At 45.7% G+C, this 23,183-nt stretch overlaps 1 protein-coding gene across 1 annotated transcript in view; it reads left to right on the top strand.

Moving 5' to 3' along the window:
• The window catches only part of LOC144720650 (E3 ubiquitin-protein ligase MARCHF1-like), a 229,340-nt gene that overhangs the window by 114,543 nt on the left and 91,614 nt on the right, over window positions 1-23,183 (top strand). The gene's annotated exons all lie outside the window — the stretch shown is intronic.

Here is a 23,183-nt window from a genome sequence, read left to right as displayed (position 1 = left end):
GATAGTGTGTTTATAATATAATTTTATGTAAATATCCACATTTATTTAATATTTTTCTTCTGAAGTTTTTATTGAAAATGCAATATTTAATATCTCAAAAACCTGATGTGATAGACAAAAACTGATGCCAGATTTGGAATAAGCACCCCAAAATTACCTTAAACCCGTTGGAATACCTTATGCCAGAAAGAGCGTGTTGACCAGTGTTACTTAACCAATCCAAGGTGGCAGTAGATTGCTGTATGGATTGCAGCTAGGGTGTGCGTGGATGGCGGTGATGTGTGCTAATACCATAGATTCAGCCACGTGTTTGATCATTACTATACTTAAGCCTTTCAATGCACTCATATGATCTTGTGTTTGGTTCAAGGCAATGCAGAGTATACGATGTGTGCAATAAACACGTGATGTTTTACGAAAAAAGGTCACAGGCAAGCGCATGCTGACATGTTGCGATTATGTTTATTGCACATTTCGCCGTGGGTATCACCTGCATACAACATAGCCTCCAGGTCGTGAAGGCTGCTATTTAAACATTTGCCAAATTGTTGTTCCGTAAACAGCAGGGACGAATGTTTCCTTTTGAATACAATTGAATGTTTTTCGTATTATTATAGTGGTGCAGAATAAAAGTGTGCTTAGGCAATGTAAGCATGTATTGTGTCATTAGAACGGTATTCCAATTACTTTGTCACCAAGTAAAACAGTGACCATAGTTTTTCGAAAATATATTCATGAGTGTGGTGAAATCTATCCCAGGGTTAACTTTTTGTCGTCCTCACTTTTATAACACACAAAATACTTTGCCAATCACCGATACCAGCATTGACATTTCACTTCTGTTTACGATTAAAATCTTGACTTTTTATGGTTAGAGGTTGAATCTGCTGCTGAATACACACAATATATAAATGCACTGGGTCCAGTGTTCCATTTTTCTGATGTATATTAAATTTGGGCATGGAGATGTACGAATGTGGACCCAATTTGCCCATGAGCCAGTGCTGTCAGCCTAACATCGATTTGACCAAATATTGCAAACCATCTCCATGGCTTCCGTAGCACGTGGGAACATCCCTGGAGCGACAAAAGTGTCAAAAGGCATGAAGACACAATGTCTACCCCTGTGGTGTTACCTGAATTGGAGGCCTTGATGATGAGCCAATTAAATGTATTTTTTTATTCTTTGGGTCTTTGGGTAAAGCCACATAGACGTGACTTTACCGAAAGACCCAGAGAATATGAATTCCTGCAGTCACGAAAGCTTTAAATCAAGATTTAAATGTCTTTTGTATTGTTTTCTCTTCTGAGGGTACTGAATATGTCTTGGATGCAAATGTTTTCTCTTAATCTCTCCTGCGATGTATAATGTCCTTTCACTTACCATAAAATATACTCCCAGTGTCACCTAATTTATATTGATCGGTTGCTTGTTTAGCAAATCCTATAGCATTGGTCATCACCTTATCATAAACCGAGAAACTGTCCCGAGTGTTTTAGTTCTAGTTGTCCGGATGTGCTTTCGAGTTGTTTCACATCTTGTTCGGAACGATGTATTCGGTTTCCGGAAGAAGCTTCCAACACGTGGAGCGAAACGTCGGACATCGTGCCGAACTAAAAAGCGCAGTACAACCCGGAAACTCACCAGAGAGCGATGCAGCACAGTCGTGAGAACGAGTTGTTGTTGTTGTTATTTCAGTTCCTTCCGGTTAATTTGTTGCAATGTATCACATTTTAGCACGGTTGGCTACGTACGGTGCAAAGTAAGTTTAACATACATACATTTTTAATAAGAGTCCACATTTTTTTAACGAGTTTTTACTTTTTTTGGGATGGGGCAGGGTAAGAGTAAATTATGATATGATTTTAATGGTGCTGAAATGTAAAACAAAACCTAATCAACATTGTTTGGGAAAAGATACGTTTAAAGGATATCTAATTGTTTACATTAATTTTTAAAACTCAACAGTTTTGCAATACTGTATATAGATTTATATAACATCTAGAGACACTGTACGGATGCAGTGGGCATATTGATTTAATACAAAGAAAGAAGCAGTTGGTCATAGGCAGAATAAATATGGAATGTTTGAGCATGGACTTGAACCGGGCTGTGGAGTTGAAAGCACAGATGGCTAGGGGGAAGGGAGTTCCAGACTATGGGGTCAGTGGAGGAGATAGAGTGACCTCCCACTAAGAGAGGGTTGACTTGGGACTTTGACAGACAGACTTGGTTGCTTGAGTGGAGCAGGCATGGAGGGGAGCAGAGTGAGATGGTAAGGGAGACTAAGCAGGGGTAAGTCCATGAAAGATCTTGATGACTGAGAGTGCGTTATTGATATTAACCTGGATTTAGATTAGTCGCTTGTGGAGGGATCTTAGTATTGGGATGATATAGTCTCATTTGCATGTAGATATATTTGTATGTATATTGCCAGAAAGGGTAAGACATATTCTTACTTTTTCATAGATAGACATGTATGTTGAACTTCTTTCGCACTGTACATAGTGAACCGTGCTAATCTGAGGTTCCGGCAATGTATGAGTGAAAATCCTGGCAGTGGTATTACATCTGAAATTTGCAGGTGAGAGATTTGATAAGGCAGTAGAGGAGAGAGTTGCAATCGTCGAGTTGGGATATGATTAAGGATGAGGTTCTCAGTGGTTGCTAAGGTAACGGCATTGTGTCCTGCAGAGTTGAGATGTATGGGAAGATAAAGAGACCTTGGGTTCAAAGAAAACTCCAAGGTTTCGTGCACGCTTTACCAGTGGAATGTCAGAACTTAGGAGGTGTATGCTCAAACTGGAGGCTGTGTTTATACGCTTTCATACATATTTATTCAGTTGATTAGATTCCAGACATATTGAACCTTCATGGGCGTGATCCCAGTAATGGTGCCAACTTGTTTTTAACTTTATGCCAAGCCTATGGTAATCTTCAAAAAAGCCTGTAGGTGCCTCGCTCAATGCACACTTTCTTTACAATTCGTTATATGTTCAGAAACCTGCTCGCAGTCATACCAAAACCAGTCATGCTGTAAACAACTTTCCCCATGTTTTCTATGCTGCGTATCTGCTTAGTGTTTTCGTAATATAGTTACCATTATACAGTACAATACTGCAAGTAAATGCATTTTTATTCAATATTATATTCACGTAGCAAGGCATGTAATAATAAGAGTGTCTTGTGTTGTGGCTCATATTTCCCATCTCAGAGCTTGTAAATTTGATTTAAATACAGTGTAACTTTTTAGTAATGAAGAAAATAAACTTTACACTTTGTGTTACATAATTACATTCTAATGGTGTCTCATTTTCCATAATCAAATTCTGACATCTGGGGTATTTTGCCTCCATTTACAATACAGCAATTCTATCAGAATGACTTTAATAAGTATGTGTTTAACAATTATGTAAGTTATGTACCGTGTGATTTCAGGAGAAAAGAATGCATCATGAATGGTGCATGACCCTGATACTCAGGTGTCATTTTTCTTTTGCCACATTCTGCCCTTCGATGTCAGGCGAATCAGATGGCAGTGTGCTTGTGCAACTGTGCATGATAAGAGCAGCCAGCTCTTATGCGTTTTTGTCGTTGTTGTCAGGCGGTATGGAGAGACAAGTTGCATTTTTGTGAGAATGATCCATAAAAATGTTTTTTTTAATTGTAAATTGTAGACCACATTTACAAATGCATGAAACCACTTCAATCAAGGCGAGATCTTGTTTTTTGGTGACAACACAAGTGGTGGTAGCCCAGCCAATGTTGCTTGTGTTGTTGACAGATTTTTGGATGACGAACGATTAGGAATTAAGCACATGTCATCAGTCAAATTAATAATTGTGTGAACTGTTAATCCAACACTCATGACAAGATATTGTTCATTATTCCATGTTTTAAAAGAAAGTTCTACGTTCGAATAAAAATGTTCTGTCCTGTCTTGTGAGCGCAAGGATTAAGCGAGTCATGCATCGCATAATCCACGTGTTAATATACAACATGCAGGACATTACATGAAATTAGCACTTTATTGTTTGTCGATGAACGAATATTGTTGCTGCATTCAAACATGTATTGAGTCTTGTTCATCGCTCTTGGCAGTCCTGAGCCAGTGGTGTGTAATGTTCACATTGCTATGCCAGGGAAGTCTGTCTATTGCCATTCAGCCCAGTGGCACTGTGGCAGAGCACTCGTTTGCATTTCAGAAGATGAGTTACAACCCCCATTTTAACTCACCATCCCTCCCTCCAGGATGAATATAATAAGTATAAACTTTGTGAAAAGTCAATAGCAGCAACAACAAAGCAGTGTCAACCATACAGTAATCATTAATGCGAGTTGGCCTGTGGCCGCATCTGCGGCACTAAAGGTATGCTGCTGCTGCCTCCTGCTGCATGTATTTGAGTCGATGCTTTTATGCATTAAATCAATATGGAAGTTCAACCTTCATGCTCCTTCCTGATTAAGCCCCGCCCCCTTCTTACTTAGGCCCCACCCTCTTCCTGATTAAGCCCCACCCTCTTTCGACTCTGTGCCTTTCCTTTTTAGGAGCCACCTTTTCCTCTTTAGGCCCCAACTCACCGGCATGGGATTGGGCTGGTTTGGGTCGTGCCAGTGATGAGGACAGCAGGTGGTGGTCGACAGGGGCAGTAGGTGTGGGTAGGATGACTTGACAACAACGACTAATATCATTCTTATAGAAATATAATAATACTTTATAATATTGCACATGAGACATACACCTACCAATTCTAATACAATAACTATGATGTAGTTATGACTTGACGTGGTTGAGACTGCAACTTTTCCTGTTAAAAATGTGCACTGTACTCTATAGTTATTGATAATATGAAAACAACACGGATACTTTTGCAATCATTGTTGCACTCATGTTGACTCGTGGACATTTTAATAAAATGAGACTCGCAACAAGGAAATACAAAAATACAAATAAATAAATTGGAATACATATCACAAGCAATACACATTATAGTGTATAAATCATAAACCCCATGTATGGGAAACTAAACTTTGATATGCATACAACATGGACGATGACTGCAAAACATATAAACATTGTAAAAGGATAACTTAGTGGTTTGATCATCTATGAGATTCATTTTCAAATTCAGTCGACATGATACCTTTCCAGCATTTCCAGTTGGTAAAAGCATTTTAGTATTCATTGATGTACCGTGCAACACATTTCCTCAACATTAAAGAACATTAAGAGTGGTTGGCATGCAAAAGATGCCCTTGGGTGTTTGTCCTTGAAAGTTACTGGTTCGGGCATTGTTCCACCGATGGCACTGTATCAGCTGTAGGCAAAGGGCCTGCGCTTTTCTGAGTGTCTTGTACTGCGTGTTTGCGTGTCGTCTCCATGGTGTGAGGGACCTACGGTGTGTAAAACCTCATAGCATGAATCCTGGCTACAAGTGCGTTATTACAATTCGTCAGCGGCTTAGGTAAAGGTTGAGAATTTTAACGTCCTTCTTTATTTGAAGACTTTTTTTAAATGTGTCATTTCATGAACAATGTTTCAATTAGTGTTTTTCATTAGTTCCGAGTTTTATTTTATGTCTTTTTTCATTGCCACTAATTGGCACAGTCGTAGCCATCCACAATCACAGCAGACAATTACCTCATTGGTTTATACTTTCTTCCATCATCACGAGCAATTAAAAAGTGCACGAGAGTGGGAAAAAAATAGGTCTGTAACGCGGCTGGAAATGTGTCATATCCACCAGGTATACATGACCCTTCTTTACCTCCATCGCCTTTTAATAATGTGTAGCTTTGCTCTGCCCATTGCTCTCTGATGTGTTTTTTCAGGTTGTACCGAATGTTATTCGGCACAGTATCTGACATTTCGTGTAATGCGTTGGCAGCTTCTTCAGGAAGTGAATTGAGCAGCTCACGTTCTCATTGATTATGTAGTAATGCTTATATAGTAATGATTATATAGTATGCATTATGTAGTATTTCTGGCTGGTGGTGTGTTATTTGCTTCATCTGAAACACGTGACCCTGATTGGTGGCCATTTCTGCAAAGTGGTCAGCAAATGTTTTGTATTTGACACTTTGTTGGCTTTCGAGGTACATATTGTGCGGTAAAGTGAATGAGTTTTACTTGAAAATATTCTCACCATAGTACCACCGTGACATTGTTGGCCAGGTTCTTGATGATACAGCTGAAACATATCATTACCAGTCATGTTCTATCTACTGCTAGGTGAAGGCGTCCCAAAGTCTTCAATTATGTCCCCCTTTATTGTAAATAGTCGCGTTTTCGCCAGTCACAAAACGCACATGTTGGGCCATATATCTTTAAATCCAGTCATATATTATGGTTACCGGAAAATGCAAAAACACTCCACATAAATATAATTTATGTCAGCACATCGCAAAAGTGGTTTATTGTCACGTTAGTCTGTGATTCGTTTTAATTGTGCATTTTTTTACATGTTTTAAACAGCTCTCAGATTTATTTCAACACTTCGTTAAAAATCAAAATTTAATAAGTATCATTTATGGGGTTTTAATTGGGTGTCTTTTAATGCGCGTGTGTGGTGAGACATTTCGTACAGGACAGAATAATTAATTGGAAATTCTGTAAATCTACATTGCGGAATATCTAGGCCATCGCAGATGGCATTGCTTTCTCACTGTTGAAGGACGCGTGTCAGGGATTCAGGGTACACGAATTGGGTGAAAGGCAGAGGCTCAAAGAGAACTGGCTGATCAATACCTTTATTCTGCGAGGTTTACACGTGCTTTACTGGGCATGTGGTTGAGAGCCAGTGTGGCCGGGAAAGTATAATCATGCTCAGCCAAGCTTCCTCTATCATAAAAGTAAACTATTGATAATTTATCTCGTAACACCTACGGCTTCATTTCATATTTATCTATTTTTGACTAGGGCATTCAAGAAGGGTTCAGCCATGCTCTCTGGTGATAATTATCTGTGGACCATAGCGTGTTTTCAATTAGGCAAGTGTTGGTCAGAATTCATGACTAATCTCGATTTTGTTAAAGGCGAAAGGATAAAATTGCAATTAAGATCCACTGAAAGGCAAATTTTAATAAGTGTTTTATTAGCATATCACATTGGTCCATGATTTTCTTATGCGTGTTTCACTTTTACAATAATTGAATGTTCACGTCAACATTTTCCAGCGAGTGAGCACCATGTGCGAAAAGCCACCGATATCATTGGGGTTTTATGCTTCATGCTGCATCATATTATGTAGACTATCATTCGGATTGTTACGTTACAGAGGACTGTGAGAGATGGTAATTGCTTGGAGAGTCTTTCATCCAGCGGTGGAATGATCACAGCTGATGATGGTGACGGTGTTTCAAAATAAGGCCCAATCCTTCCTCCATGGTAATAGCAAGTGTAGCCACCTGCTGGAATGTAGATGTTACACCTAATGAGAATGGTTTGCGAAAATTATTTGTGTTTCAAGTGTATTTTGCCTAAAACTAACTCCACGCATCCTTTGGACGTGACTATCCATCCCACCCAGTCAACAAGGCAACACAACGTTTTATCTTATATCAAGCCCTGTCTCTCTCCACCCTTCTCTCGCCTTCTCTATGCTGCAAATCCACATTCATGTTGATGTCCTGCTTTGTCTCTGTTTATTTGTCTCTATTTTTCGATCCCCTCCTCTACCTCTCCCTCCCTCTATATTCCTCTCCCCCCTCCCCTCTATCTCTGCACCTGTATGGTGTGAAAGAGGATCAACATACATACATCTCACGACTTCCTTCCCGTGTCGGAGAGTGATGGCAGACACAAGTCTGTTCGCTATGACTCCTACGTCCGCGTGTACGTTTTCGCAATCCCCTTGCGTAAATGTGGTGGGGAATCGGAAATGTGACAAATCATGGTCTACGCAAGTTTTACAATTGTGGAAGCCTTGTGTGTACTCGGGCCCCTGGGTCTTACAGACTCAGATTCGTTATTATAACAGCCTGGCTTAATGAAATATGTGGCAATGATGGTGGTATAATAAAAAAACATAAAAACGCTTACCTTAATGTGTTAGATATTGTACGATACTACAGTTGTGTTTTTTTGCACACAATATAATTGTCATAAATGCGGTAGGAAATTAGATTGCGTCTAATTTACCATGCAAATCGGTGCTAAAATTCAGTGGAGTTTCACTCTATGAAACCATTGCTTAAGAAATTAAGGACTGTGAGTGCAGCTGTGGCAGACTGAGAAGAACACTGTGGCCCAGAGGTCGCAAACGGGTTTTGATTCCTTACCCGGCTACCCGTACCTGGCCGGGTACGGGTAGCCGGGTATCGGGTAGGGTACGGGTATCGGGTACCCGATTGCGACCTCTGCCATGGCCACAAGATATTGCCGGCTTCAGGTGGATTCCTGGCCATGTGCGTCACCAGTAACAAACACCATCTGAATGAACATGGTTTTGGTCTACCGTAGGTTTGACTCGGCATACATTTATTGCTTCCCGTATGTCTTACATGGTGCAACACTGAGGAGACTAAACTTGGTGTCGGCCACACCACTTACGAGTGTATCCTTTGGGCCCTTAAAAGATGCTCGCTAACATTACTTTGCCCGGGCAGTCTGCAAGGGTGAACAGTGGCTCTTTCTCTTTTTTTATGGCGTGGTTTATATGGCGAGACAGTGACGCAGTGGTTTGCCCACTGCACCACAAATACGGCTACCTGGGTTCGATCCCCAGCTGTGGCTAACATCAGCGGCTACGCACTGACCAGCATGGTTAAATATGGTCACACAACCGCAATCCAGCAGTGGATTGACATAGCATATTGACATTGTGCACATGGCCTCAGTGCGCACACATTGCCATTTCTGAGTACGAAATACGGAAATGAGGGACAATAACGACGATAATGTAGATGATAATGACATCGTTGTGATTGTATTCATGTGATGATTAATGCACGTGGGGATGAGAAGTCCCTGGAGATGCGCAACGTGACCTGTTTTTCGTGCACTCAATTTATCATCCACACCTCGTGCGATCGCGGGCTACTGGGAACGAACGCGGCCCCGTCGTTGAACGTCTGCCACGGTGTCTCAGGATAGCGGCGGAGTTTAACGAGACATTAACGATGCATTCAAGGGCCCGGGCTCTCTCTCTCTCTGCTTGCGGCAGGGCTCAGGGCGTGACACTCGCGAGCCACGGGGCTCTCCACCAGGCGGGCACAAGGTGACACGTGGTTCCCATTGGCACTGCCATGTGCAGCTTGGCACATGGGTAATTTGTGGTGATGCGGTTTTTTTTTTGGAAGCTGGTTTTGCCACTAGTCAGATGATGTTCCCACAAGTTGCTTGGCTTACAATTCCACCACTGTCATGATACTTGCATCATCATTCTGTGCGTATATTTTTGCTTTATCATGTTGTATAGTATTCTTTCTGAACAAAGCAGAAAACATCATGACTATACAGTACGTGCATGACCTTATGATTGCGTTCTATGCACATACATTTACAAGTACAGTCATTTTGTAGACTTGTTTTCCATCTCTTGAGGGAAAAAATAGAATTTCAATGGCCTGTTATGGTTTTACATTTGATCAAAATGTGTACTTTGAAATGTCACTACTGTTCTAAATATCAAGTGAAAGCTTTAACTGGGTGGGGGGGGGAGAAATAAACCTATTCTATGAACTCATCTGCATCTTAGCACAAGTTCTATTGATTTTGAACATAGATAGAGATATATAACAATAAGCCTCGCAGGACCAATACCGTCCTTTTTATCACGGGCCCCATTGTCATTGAACGCTTTGACCCACCAGCATGAGATATGGTGTGTTTTAATTCATCTGCGCACCTGCTTAAATATCATTGATTTTTAGATAGTGTGATGTGTAACAATAGACCACCTGAGGCCAACATGAATTACAATGACAGTATACATGCTGACCCACTGCATGTTTTACCATTGTGGCCGATAGCTGTACACTTTGAAACGGAGCATGATGTTTTGGTGGGAAGAGGCACGAAAGCAAAAGAACGAGAGCTAACACATTCCAAATGTTATAACGTTGTTAAGTTGAATATTTTTACCAACAGCATGCATTTTAATACACTTACAAAAAATTACAGCATGCATTTCAAATGTCATATTCTAGCAATTTCAAAAGGTACCTCTTTTTTAAATCACGTGTGAAACCCATATAACTTACAGGATAATTACAAATAAAATGGATTTGTACAGCATTCAAATGCAACCGGTTCGTATGGAACTGTTCAAAACAGTGGCACGTACGTCGCAGAGAGAAGGGAGGTAAGTGTATGCACACTTTCTCAAAGAGGACAGTCATACGTTATACAAAAAATAATGCCCATCATACCTATCGTGAGGTCATTCTTTATTTTTGGTCGTCCTTTTGCACTCGATTAAAACCAAACTGGATGGGAGTATCTTGTTTGAGAATAGAAAATTATAAAATATGTTCTGTAAATATTCAACATTCACCCCTGCTGATTTTGAGATAATTCTTAATTAGCATGTTAAAGAATGCATTTTAAAAGAAAGCGAACCTGATTTCGAAAATATGAAAGTGCTCGGGTATGAATCCTTTTGTTTCTGGTAAAAAAACTGCTTTTAAGATTACGATAATTCAACTTCAACTGTATTACAATAAATGGATGGATTACAATAGCTTAAACAGAAACACAATAAAAATGGAATTTTAGAGATTGCCACCATTATACGACATTTTCAAGTATTGAGTCTTTAGATTGTGTAAAAATATTCACTCTTATTACTGCTCTTGCACATTGTGTGCTTTTAATCGATTTCGCAGTGGAAGCTAAAATGTGCACAGCAGGCAGTGAGCGATTTTCCGCTGTTTCCTCGACTGGCATAAGTATTTCGGATTTTCAGTGACAATTATGCCCACTTAAGCTACATATAAACAGTAAATGTATACACTCAAATTGTTTTGTTAACAGGAAATATATCACCTTATTCTGGCTGAATTACTATTATGATTATCTGGTGTGGTGCTAACTCGCCCTCATTTAACTTTCAGGTCCTTTATTCTAAAACCACATCATCAATTCCTCAGCCTGCCTCTTGTGCCATACCTGTTCAGGTTTCCATTTACGATAGAAGGCTCCAGCTGAGCAAAGGGGATATTTTCGTTTTAAATAACCCATTTTAAAGCATGCTCTGCTTCATCCCCAGGACCCTACAAAATGAAAGATGTGTGTACGTGAGGGGACATCAGACGTTCTTGTTATGGAATGCCTGTGAACGAGAAGGGGAGGCTTTACCAGACGTGCAGCTGCCCAATGTGTAACTCTGTGGCTCATATCAAAATTACTGTTCAAAAAGTCTCACAGAGCTGCACCATATAGGCCACCAAAATGCAAGTGTTATCTTTATTAATCTGCTTACCTACTGGCAAACATTCAGTGCTTCCTTAATTTAAAGCTTCTTAAAGAATAATAGTTTTACTTTGTCAACCCTTAGCCGTTACTGTAATACAACAACTCTATTACATACATATTAAGCGTGCATTGTGAGCACTTGAGGGTTTTAGAGGGAATTATATAATTTTGGTTGGGTGAGGAGGTCCTCCATTTTATGTATTCGTTTCATATGAAAGTTCATTTAAACTTTTCTCTTGGTATTGCTTCACAAAACAGATAAAAATAATAGTGAAATTGCGGCACATTTAAGAATGTACTTAGATTGTATTGCCGGAGGTTAGCATTCGGTGTGAATTGTCACACTTCCCACGAGGCAGCTCCAGTACATTCTTGAACCCTTTAACCCTTGGGTCCGTTACACTAAAGTTGTACATTTATACGGGATTATAGGTTCGGTAGTAGGGTTTTACCCTTTTAAACTGGTACAAAACTGACACCTTTATTCAAGGCATCATTGAATAAAGGTGTCAGTTTTGTACAAGTGAAGTATTGGAAAATGACGGCAGGAAACTCCTTGACGGGAACACACTTCTTTTATTAAATCTTGACTTGTAACAATACAACGCGTGGCCTCTCTTCTTCACACCGCACTTCTCTTGACTCAGGATTCTGTGCTGCCGGCTCTCTGTGCCTCGTGTAGACTCCGCGCCTCGGCTACACTCCTCTCTCCGCCTCGTGTAGACTCTGCGCCTCTGCTACACTCTCCTCTCTCGCCTCGTGTGGACTTTGCCTCTCTCTCGCTGGCTACACCGTATGCATACTCGGCTCGTGCAGACCGTTCTCTCTCGCTGGCTACACCGTATGCATACTCGGCTCGTGCAGACCGTTCTCTCTCGCTGGCTACACACTACACATTACTCAGCTCGTGTAGACCGTTCTATCTCGCTGGCTACACACTATACATTACTCAGCTCGTGTAGACCTTTCTCTCTCGCTGGCTACACACTATACCTTACTCTCTTCTACTCTCCATTACTCCCCTCTCCGGGCTCTATCTCTACACCTTCGTCTTCATTCTTAGATGGTTCCACTTCTCCCCCCTGCTCCTCTGTGCATCACCTTATATACCCCTTCTTCCCGGGAGACGGAGCGGATGCGGACCTCAACGTCGGCACCGCTCCTCAGTTACCCAATCCCCACGCGCTATCCCTACGATCCGGTTCCGCTCAGCGCGTGTTTCCACTCCCCGACCAATCACACCGCGCTGCTACCCGATCACTCCCTCTGGGCGCGTCACCGGCACACAGCCAATCAGCAGCACTACCCCCACCCGCGCACTGACGCCTGCTCCTCCCCGTCAGCGCGCGTCACCACACACACACCCGTACATACGCGCTGGCACACGACATATACACCCAGCGCGTATCACCACTACATCACCCCCTCCCACATAGCTCGCAGCCGGCCCGGCTGCTAACAACAACCAACCGCGATGATAAAACGACAACCAACAAAAAAAACCCGTAACCCCCCGAGTGTGCCCCGTAACATAACACAACAACAACAACAACAAGAATAACTATGTACAGATTGACAATGAACACGAAAAGTCAACAATAACACGATACGAGCAAATTCGAAACGAACGCGCCCCACGTCCCTGCGACTACACGCAGTGACGAGGCGCTCCAACTGCCCCGACTCCTCACGAGGCAGGTCATGCAAAGTAGCACGACCTGGCGCGAGTCCGTCTGGCTGGTCCATCATATGGGGCGGGACACTGACGACCGTCCGGCGGTTCCGGTTGCTCCAGACGGCGCGGAACGGGCCTGAAGGGGCCGGCCCCGCCGCGGAGATCCGGCCGCCGGTGATCGGCAGCTGTCAGTTCCGAGACACCTGGGAGCAGATCAGGCGAAAATACGTGTGGATCAGGCAGAGACATTTCCCCCTCTGGGTCGCCGGTCACGTCACACGCCCGGCCATCACGACACACGGGGAGGCCATATGGAGGCGAGAACGGTTTCAGTCGGGAGGGGTGAACGTACCAACGGCGCTTTCCCCACTTTATCTGAACGCACTGGGGCCGCGCAACGCGCACGACCTCCACGGGTCCCCTCCACGGTCTCAACAATTTAGGCGACGTAGCCAAGGGTGCCTGAGGGCAATGCAGCCAGGCCCTGTCACCTGGTTTCCATTCGTGCATGGACACCTTCCGTGCCCGCAACCGTTCATTAGCAATTTGGCGAGCCCGCGAATTAAGCCGTGCGGCCTCCCTCGCCTCTGTCAGCTTATGAATATTAAACTTAATATGTTCTGCCAAATTAGAATTAGTTCGTGGAGCGGACAGGCCAAGTTGCGTTTCTATTGGCGGGTCAGCTTCCCGACCGTACATCAAATAGAATGGGGAAAACCCCGTAGCTGCATGGGGGGCCATTCTATACGCGGCAAGGACTCCCGGGACCTGCAGGTCCCAATCTACATGTGCCTCGCACACCTGCTGGCACAGCATGGAAGTCAAGGTTTTGTGGAGTCTCTCCACCATCCCGTCAGTCTGCGGGTGGTACGGGGAGGTACGCACCTTCTTGGTACCCAACAGATCGCACACCTCTTGCAACAATTTACTCGAAAAATTTTTACCTTGGTCGGTCAGCAGGCGTTCGGGAGCCCCCTTGTCCAGGACATAGCCCTGGACGAAGGCATCCGTCACAGCCGCTGCCGACTGGTTAGCGAGAGGCCACGCCATAGGCCATCGGGTAAAGTATTCGACCCCCACTAACAAATATTTATTCCCTCTCGGCGTGACTGGGAAGGGCCCCAAAATATCGAGTGCAACGAGCTCGTTGGTACGCGAGACCTGAATAGATTGCAGCGGTGGATTAGCTGCCACGGCCGGTGGTTTACGCCTGGCGCACTCAACGCACCCCTTCAGAATATGCACCACATCACTACCCATTCCCGGCCAGTAATAGTCACGCTGAAGCAGGGCAAGCGTCTTGTTAACTCCCAAGTGCAAGAGGCGTTCGTGTGCCGCCAAGACAACCCTCCCCCTCACAGCGGAAGGCACCACGAGTGCGTTCCGCCGGGACAAACTGTCCCATTTCAATAACACTCCCTGCTCAAGTACATAGGAGCCGGTACGCTCCTGGTCCCCCTCGGGACCCCCAACCTTGCGGCGCAATGCTAGCAGCGAGCTGTCCGCCATCTGGAGGCGGCCCCATTCGCTGAGCGACAGCGAGAGCAGCGAGTCCCGACCCTGAGAGGCAGTGGAATCATCCCCACTCGGTGCGCCCGCTGTCGCAGCCAGTGCCCCCATCTCCCCCGCAAGCGTCGGTTTACAGCGCGCCGATCCCGACAAACACGCGCATTCATCACAAGGCAACAACCGCGACAAGCAATCGGCATTCGTGTGTCGCAACCCCTTACGGTACGTAGTCGTAAACTGATAGTCCTGGAGGACTTCCAACCAACGCGACAACTGGCCCGAGGGCTGGGCGACCCTCAATGAATACTGTAGCGCCGCGTGGTCCGTTCGGACTGTAAATTGACGACCATAAAGATATGGCCTAAACTGCTGCACAAAAAAAACAATGGCAAGCAGCTCGCAACGGGTGACACAGTAGCGCTGCTCCGCCGGAGACAACACCCTACTACCGTAGGCGACAACTCTTTCGACACCCCCAACGACTTGGGATAGCACCCCCCCAATGCCCGTGTTGCTAGCATCCGTGTCCAGCAAAAAGGGACTGGCAAAATCGGGATAACACAAGGGTGGGGCACCCACCAAGGCGTCCCGGAGGGAGCGAAACGTGGCCTCCTCCTCCGGTCCCCATTTGAACTTCACTCCCTTCGCCGTTAGAGCGTGCAAGGGTTTTGCAATAGTGGCGAAGTGCTCAACGAACCGCCGATAATAAGAAGCAAACCCGATGAAACTACGCACGTCGGAAACGGACGTAGGTGTCGGCCACGAACCGACACAATCCGTCTTCGCGGGATCGGTGGAGATCCCCGAAGAATCGACAATGTGACCCAAGTATCTAACCGACTTCCGAAGGAGGTGACATTTGGCCGGTTTAAATTTCAGCTTAGCCGATCGCATTCGCAAGAACACCCCTCTCAATCGCTGGAGGTGTTCTTCAAACGTTTTACTGAAAACAATGACATCGTCCATATAAATCAAGCATGTATCCCACTGCAAGCCCGACAAAACCAACTCCATAAGTCGCTGAAACGTCGCTGGAGAGGAGTGAAGTCCCCTGGGTAACCGGTTAAACTGGAACAGCCCCCCTGGAGTCCGAAATGCTGTCTTAGGTTTCGACTCTTCGTCGAGCGGCAACTGCCAAAACCCCGATAACAAATCAAGAGTCGAAAAATATCGCGCACCAGACAATGCATCGAGGGACTCATCCATCCTGGGGAGCGGATACGCGTCAGCCACAGAGATCTTATTCAGGCGACGGAAATCAACGCAGAATCGCAGGGACCCGTCCTGCTTCTTAACCAGCACAATAGGCGCTCCCCACGGGCTAGAGGAGGGCGAAATAATATCGGCTTCTAGCATTTCGTTAACAGCCGACTGAACATGTTCCTTCTCCCCGGGACTCAGTCGGAAGGGATTTAGCTTGACCGGCGCCGCATCGCCCGTTTCAATGTGGTGGTGCAACAAATCTGTGCACCCAATGTCATACTCATGTTTACTGAACACATCAGAGAATTCTATGAGCAACTCGCGCAGCGCACCCAACTGCGCCGCCGACAAATCGTCCGAGGCGGCGCATAGCGAATGGACCCACTCAAGGTCTTCCCTTGGCTCAACGTTCCGCGCGGGGCTCGAGCCCAGCTGCGCAACCAACCCATCATCCACAGGGACCCGCGCCGCGTGAGCCAGCACGGTGCCCTGTGGAATGACAGCTGGCCGCGACCCCGCGTTCAAAACCATCACAAACGGATCCCTGTCAGCCCGCACCAAAGTGTGAGCCACCGATAAATCAAGACCCCCGACAGCCTTGTTAGAAGGACCCAAAAGCATACTTTGTTCCGAAGCCTCCCTCACCCATGGTTTCCGCAACCGGAGGGGAATCAACATCTGTGAACCCGGGGGCACATGCACGGTCTGTGTCGCCACCGCTTGTATCGTAGCGCACGCCGTCCGAATGTCAGTAGGGCTCGTCAAAAATGCAATCCGGCGACCCGATGGCAGTTCAATGCATCGTTGATCGATAAGAATTTTAATGGGCATTTTAGCCAAAAAATCAGTGCCCAAAAGACACGGAACCGCCAAAGAAGACGAAACGAAAACGGGTCCCGACAATTTGATATTTCCAATGCAAATGGACGCCCTAATCTGACCGATAATGCCCAACGATCCCCCATTAGCGGCGTAAAATGGCACATCCACTGGAAGCAGCGGACGACATTGGACTGGGAGAATATCATAAATGAGGTCCGATATAATAGTTGCCGATGCCCCCGTGTCCACTAACACCCTAATCTCGACCCCATCAATAGATCCCGTAACAACGGACGAACCCGCCGAAGCAGCCACAATTCTATGCCCCAATTCCGCCCATTCGATGTCTCCCTGGTCCCGGCCGAACCCCCCTCGCCGAACCGAATCCCCGAACCTTAACCGGCCCTCCTCCGCCGCAACGCGGCGTCCCATGTGTGCCGAATAAACAGGCCGAGCGTGTGAGGTGCCGCGACTTGCCGGGGATTGTAGAGATGACTTGGGATCTCGGTCGTCGTCCAGCCGAGCACCCATGGCGCGCTGACGCGGAGCGCGGCACCCGGACGCCACGTGGCCCCGGAGGCCGCAGTTATAGCACGTGACGAGGGTCGGAGTAGATCTTGGATGCTCCGACTTTCGGCCCGATCGCAGAGGCGACCGAGCCCCCGGCCTCCAGTCCCCTGGTCGTCCCGTGGCGAACGCCTCCTCTCGTGGGCTGACGACTTGGGGTTCGGTGACCACCGAACCCGGAGCTGCGACGACAGCAGCGTTGCAACCAACTCCTTGTTTCCGTTGTAGGGCCTCGTGCGCTTGAATACTCGTGGCGACTCTCAAAGAAGAAATATCAATCTCGTCAGCTGTGTTGATAGGGACCCCCAGGTCCTGCGCCAACTTAAGCAGCTGCTCCAAAACCATCGCGTCTTGGCCCTCCTCGTCCATCCGAGGGAACGCAGCATCAGCAAGAGCCAGCAACGCCGTGCGATAGGCCAGCGCGGTCTCCGTGGCCACTTTCCGTCTTGCGTAGAAATGATGGCGGCACGCCGAGGGAGGTCCGTAGACCCTGGCCAACAAACCCAGCGCATCCTTCAGCGTGGAGCGGTCCGACTTCCGTGCAGACCTGAAGGCCGCGAGCGCGTCGTCGTCCAGCAGGGCAGGCAACGCCCGCAGCGCCGTAGCATCGGACCACGCTGACATCTCTTGATGCGCCAAAAACCTTCGCTGAAATTTGCCCCAGTCTCCGCCTTCCGCCTTGAAGGCTGACAACGTGGGCAGACGCTGCTGAAAAATGAAGTCATCCGCCTCGTGGTTCCTCTCCGCCTCTCCGTCGGTGTGTAAGATGGCGGCTCCAGCGGCAGACGTAAAATGGCGGACCCCCTCGCGCGCTGATGACGTCGATGCGCGCGCTTGGGAACCCACCACCACGTGGCGCTCGCCGTTCCCGCCAAAAGTAGGCCCAGGCGCAATGGCGGGAATCCCCCATTCGTTTTGGCGGGAATCTGCGGGGCGACCTTGTAAAATGTCCCCCACCGTCCCCGCTCCTCCCGACGAGCTGATCTCCGCCAAGATGGACGCGGCGGCGAGCAGCAGCTCCGCCAGTCGGGAGTGCGCCTCACGAAGCACGGCCTCGGTCCCCGGTCGCTCGGCCGGCGCCGTCGACGGATCCTGTAGCGTGGGCAAGTCTTCCTCCTCGCCCCCCGCCACCAGCGGCCCCGAGTCGTCCAGGTTTTCCTCGCGGTCAATCCCGTGGGTCCTACGGGTCTTCCTTGTCTCCATGCTTGGAAGCCCGTTTCACTTCTGACGCCAGATGAAGTATTGGAAAATGACGGCAGGAAACTCCTTGACGGGAACACACTTCTTTTATTAAATCTTGACTTGTAACAATACAACGCGTGGCCTCTCTTCTTCACACCGCACTTCTCTTGACTCAGGATTCTGTGCTGCCGGCTCTCTGTGCCTCGTGTAGACTCCGCGCCTCGGCTACACTCCTCTCTCCGCCTCGTGTAGACTCTGCGCCTCTGCTACACTCTCCTCTCTCGCCTCGTGTGGACTTTGCCTCTCTCTCGCTGGCTACACCGTATGCATACTCGGCTCGTGCAGACCGTTCTCTCTCGCTGGCTACACCGTATGCATACTCGGCTCGTGCAGACCGTTCTCTCTCGCTGGCTACACACTACACATTACTCAGCTCGTGTAGACCGTTCTATCTCGCTGGCTACACACTATACATTACTCAGCTCGTGTAGACCTTTCTCTCTCGCTGGCTACACACTATACCTTACTCTCTTCTACTCTCCATTACTCCCCTCTCCGGGCTCTATCTCTACACCTTCGTCTTCATTCTTAGATGGTTCCACTTCTCCCCCCTGCTCCTCTGTGCATCACCTTATATACCCCTTCTTCCCGGGAGACGGAGCGGATGCGGACCTCAACGTCGGCACCGCTCCTCAGTTACCCAATCCCCACGCGCTATCCCTACGATCCGGTTCCGCTCAGCGCGTGTTTCCACTCCCCGACCAATCACACCGCGCTGCTACCCGATCACTCCCTCTGGGCGCGTCACCGGCACACAGCCAATCAGCAGCACTACCCCCACCCGCGCACTGACGCCTGCTCCTCCCCGTCAGCGCGCGTCACCACACACACACCCGTACATACGCGCTGGCACACGACATATACACCCAGCGCGTATCACCACTACACAAGTTTAAAAGGGTAAAAGGGTAAAAACCTACTACTATATTTTGCCACTGGTAAAAGAGATCTCATAGGATTATAGGTTTGTTTCATCAAGGATCACTTGAGTGTCTTCTTCTCTTTGTCCTGCCATCAGGGGGTTGGGTGACTGCGCAATTGTGTACAGCACCATCTTCACCTGTCCCAGGACTGTGCCGAGCCCAGGCTGACAGAGCCCACAGTTGTTTTGCCACTGCAGAAGCTGATCCGTGCCACTTGACCGTCACGCTCAGTGAAGGAGCGTGTAGATGACACGGTGTTGCTGAGTCCTCCTCGAGTGGTACTGGACCGTTGTCACAATGCGCCACACACCTGCTTGGACCCTGGTTTTAAAGTTACGCCAATCACATCATTATTTCGGTACAAACGAAAAAATATCGCGAATAACACAACCTTAAAACATGTACACGTAACTTGTTTTGTTGACAATGGCCCTTCTTCACAGCACGTAGAGTGACTCTTTCTCTCTTGCCTCTCTGTTTGCTGTGGCAGTGTTATTGACAAATGTGCAGAGGGTTTTTTTGTATTTGTGCACTACAGCCAACGCAAAATCGCCAAATAAGATGTTGAGTTGGTTAAGAGGTAAGAAATCAATAAATGATTAAACCTTATGCCAGATGACATGCAGCTTGAAATAAACGTGAGGGGCTCTCGCATTCGCTCGAGGGCTTCATTTCTTGCCTCACTTCTAGGAGAGGCTTGCATAGCACTTTGATATTTAATTGAACAGATTAACAGAAGTAGAAGCATAAGCAACCAAATAATCAATAAATTATGAATTTCACATTGGCAGTATCTCACGAACAGGGTGTTTTGCGCTTGTAAATTAAAAGTTGATGCGATGTAAAGCATTACTCATGAAATAAATATATTGATTTAATTTATCGTTGGCTTTTCGGGAATTTTAGTTGCTCATACACATCAATGGAATGTGCATTACTTGGCAAACCTCAATGAGTTTGAGATCTCTATTTATGTTTGGAATATTATGTGTGGGCAGAGCCCAGACACGTAGGTTTATCAAGCGGCATATATTTTTGAAGACTAACAACATCTGGATATTAATGCGATTGTAAACAAAAAAATGTGTACTCCTTAAAAACATAAATGATGACAAAAAAGTGCAAGATACCATACTCTTGTCCTTTACATCACAATGCAAGCAAATCGGACCCTATTTGAATCATTGTAGCACCAAGAAGAGGATTTAACGTCAAATACCAGTTTGGGTATTCCATCATCATCACCATAATAATAATAAGCAAATTTATTTGTTCAGCGACATATTTCAGAGACACTGTCGTGAGGCTGAGGCCTGCGGTAATGCTCGAGTGTGGACGTGCGGGTGAATATAATTGTCCATCAATAACTTCGCTCTGATTTCTTGTCCTAATGGATATGCAGTTTCTCCATGATTCACTGATATTTCACCGCATCCCAGGCAAACAGCAAATTGTGGAAACATCATCCATTGCCCGTCCATAAACAACTGCGTGTGTGTGCGCTGTTTGTGTTTTGTATTCGCGTGTTGTCTCAAAAGCGGTTCATGCAAGCCGTGTAGAACGTGTGCAATAACTGTGGCTCTTTGCAAAATCATTACCATGCTTTCTCGGAGTTGGTGTTTTTTTATGACATTGCAGCACCCTGCTGTGATGCAGACAATACGCTAAGCTGCACCTACAACCGTGAGTGCAGAAAAAACTGCACCTCGCAAGTTGAGTGTCGTTTGTATGCTCCCTGGCTCACCAAGAGTTGCTCCAACTTACATCATTTATTCTCATTGTATCTCCACTAGCAATCCATTGGCCCGGTGCATTGCCATTAATTCAACCACGACAGTGAATATTGCTCTTTTTTGCCAGACGAAGAGAGTGCACACCCCTTTCTGAACTATGTTACCGTCAGGACCCCGTAATCTGCAGGCATGCCTATTGAAATGGCAAGGGCTCATACCTCTCGAGTAAATCAAGTGATTACGGCATTGCATTACTACAATAATGTACGATCCACTGTTTTGCATTCCACATGGCACTGAGCCCTGAGGAGCTCCTCGAGGTGGGGTTTGCACTCTCTCGTGTGCACGGTTGCAAAGGAAAATGTGGACAACAAATAACATCCGTCGTATATTTAACATAGCTCCATCCTAATCAACGTAAATTTGAAGAACTAAAACGATAAATATAGATTTCTATTAACATCGTTTTTTTGAATTATATTAGAATACATTTTCCGATAATAATATTTATTTTAACCATTGTTATGCAGGGCAGCATGGAAGAGTAGGCCAAATACCCTCTAGGGAGGCTCTCTAGAGGCCACTCTGACAGAGACTCTTCTGCCAGCAGTGGCAATGAGCATTACATTGCAAGGCTGAACCTTTACCACGTGTTTGTTTGTAATGTAGGGACAGTTTTTATTTATTTCTGCACATTATTTTTGAGTGAAATGATTTTAAATTTGGCGCACACTGTCCTGCTCCTGCAAATAGCATCTGTTTTACCTTTAAAAGTGTCATGTGATGGGAATCAATCCATCGACTTTAATGCAAAATAAATCTCAGAGCCTAGCACACTGGCCAATAGGCCAATCAGCTATCCCCTAAGGCAGCATGCGCTGGCTTAGACCCAAGTAAGGCTTTGTAATTTCCTTTGATTTACGTTGTGAAAGATTGAAAGCAAATTTCGATTGAGACTTGCCACAGGACATGACTGGCACGGACCACTGCCTCAAGGTTGCCGCCTGCAAGGACATTTCACCCTCTGTAATCTTCGCCGCACTCGTGAATCACCTCCACGTGATTTGCAGGAGTGTGTTGCTGCAGTCAGAGAAAATTTCGTACGCATTTTGCATGATACTATACGTAAAACTACCTCATGACATTATGGTATCGTGGCCTACTTCAACATTCGATGGGATAAACACAGGTTTTGAGAGGATGATCAAAAAAGGGAATCTAGAGCAGAATTGTATAAGTGATGCCACTGGTGGAATTTTAGAAGCAGTGTTCTTACATCATAATATTGCACGCAAGATAGGCAATACACCTAGATGTGTATATACCCAAGAAACATGATGAACAATTTCTGAATTGTTTACTTAAACTGCCATTTTCATCAAGTGCATTGTACCAGTCATTTCCCATCCCTGTCTCCAAACCCACTGGCTTTCACGACACATACTGTATCATTTTAATGAGCAACCTATTATGGCAATGATTGGCAAATTACAGGGCAACTCTGCTGCATACTGCATAGCTCTTAACCGAATCCTTGACAACAAGCTGATGGTTTAGTTGCTCTTGTCATCCTGGTAATTTGTGTTTCTCTGGGATTCTTGAATTACATTTAAGATAATGAGGAGTAATTGTATTTAGTTTTACGATATATCTTGTGGAATTTTAACAGGCGCAAGTGCAGCCTCAAGATGGTGGGGGGCATCAAATGGGAAATGTAAGAATGGGGAAATGTAAGATATCAAAAGGAATTCAATAAAATGTAATCTCTGCTTTAGTCCTTGTCCAGGCTGTTTGAATGAAAGCAATTGACTGTTTAAAATAGATTTGAGGCTTTGTGCCAGATTTATAATCAATGGCTATCTGGAAAAGGTTTATATGTAGAACAAATATGTAATATAGTATAAACGTCCATTATAATATGTTCTGCTAATTATTTGTCAGTATATTAGTTTTTCAATAGGGTTTTAGTACTGGTATATTGTATGATATAGTAACAACATATAATACATGTCTGTTGCAATTATACATGAAAGGTTTATTTTATCTTTTAGCAACATGCAAAATGAAATATATTATGGATGTGCCTCTGATA

Source organism: Lampetra planeri, chromosome 9 (assembly GCF_965212315.1).
Source record: "Lampetra planeri chromosome 9, kcLamPlan1.2.h2, whole genome shotgun sequence".
Classification (NCBI taxonomy): Eukaryota; Metazoa; Chordata; class Hyperoartia; order Petromyzontiformes; family Petromyzontidae; genus Lampetra; species Lampetra planeri.
This window is presented reverse-complemented; position numbering and strand designations above follow the sequence as displayed.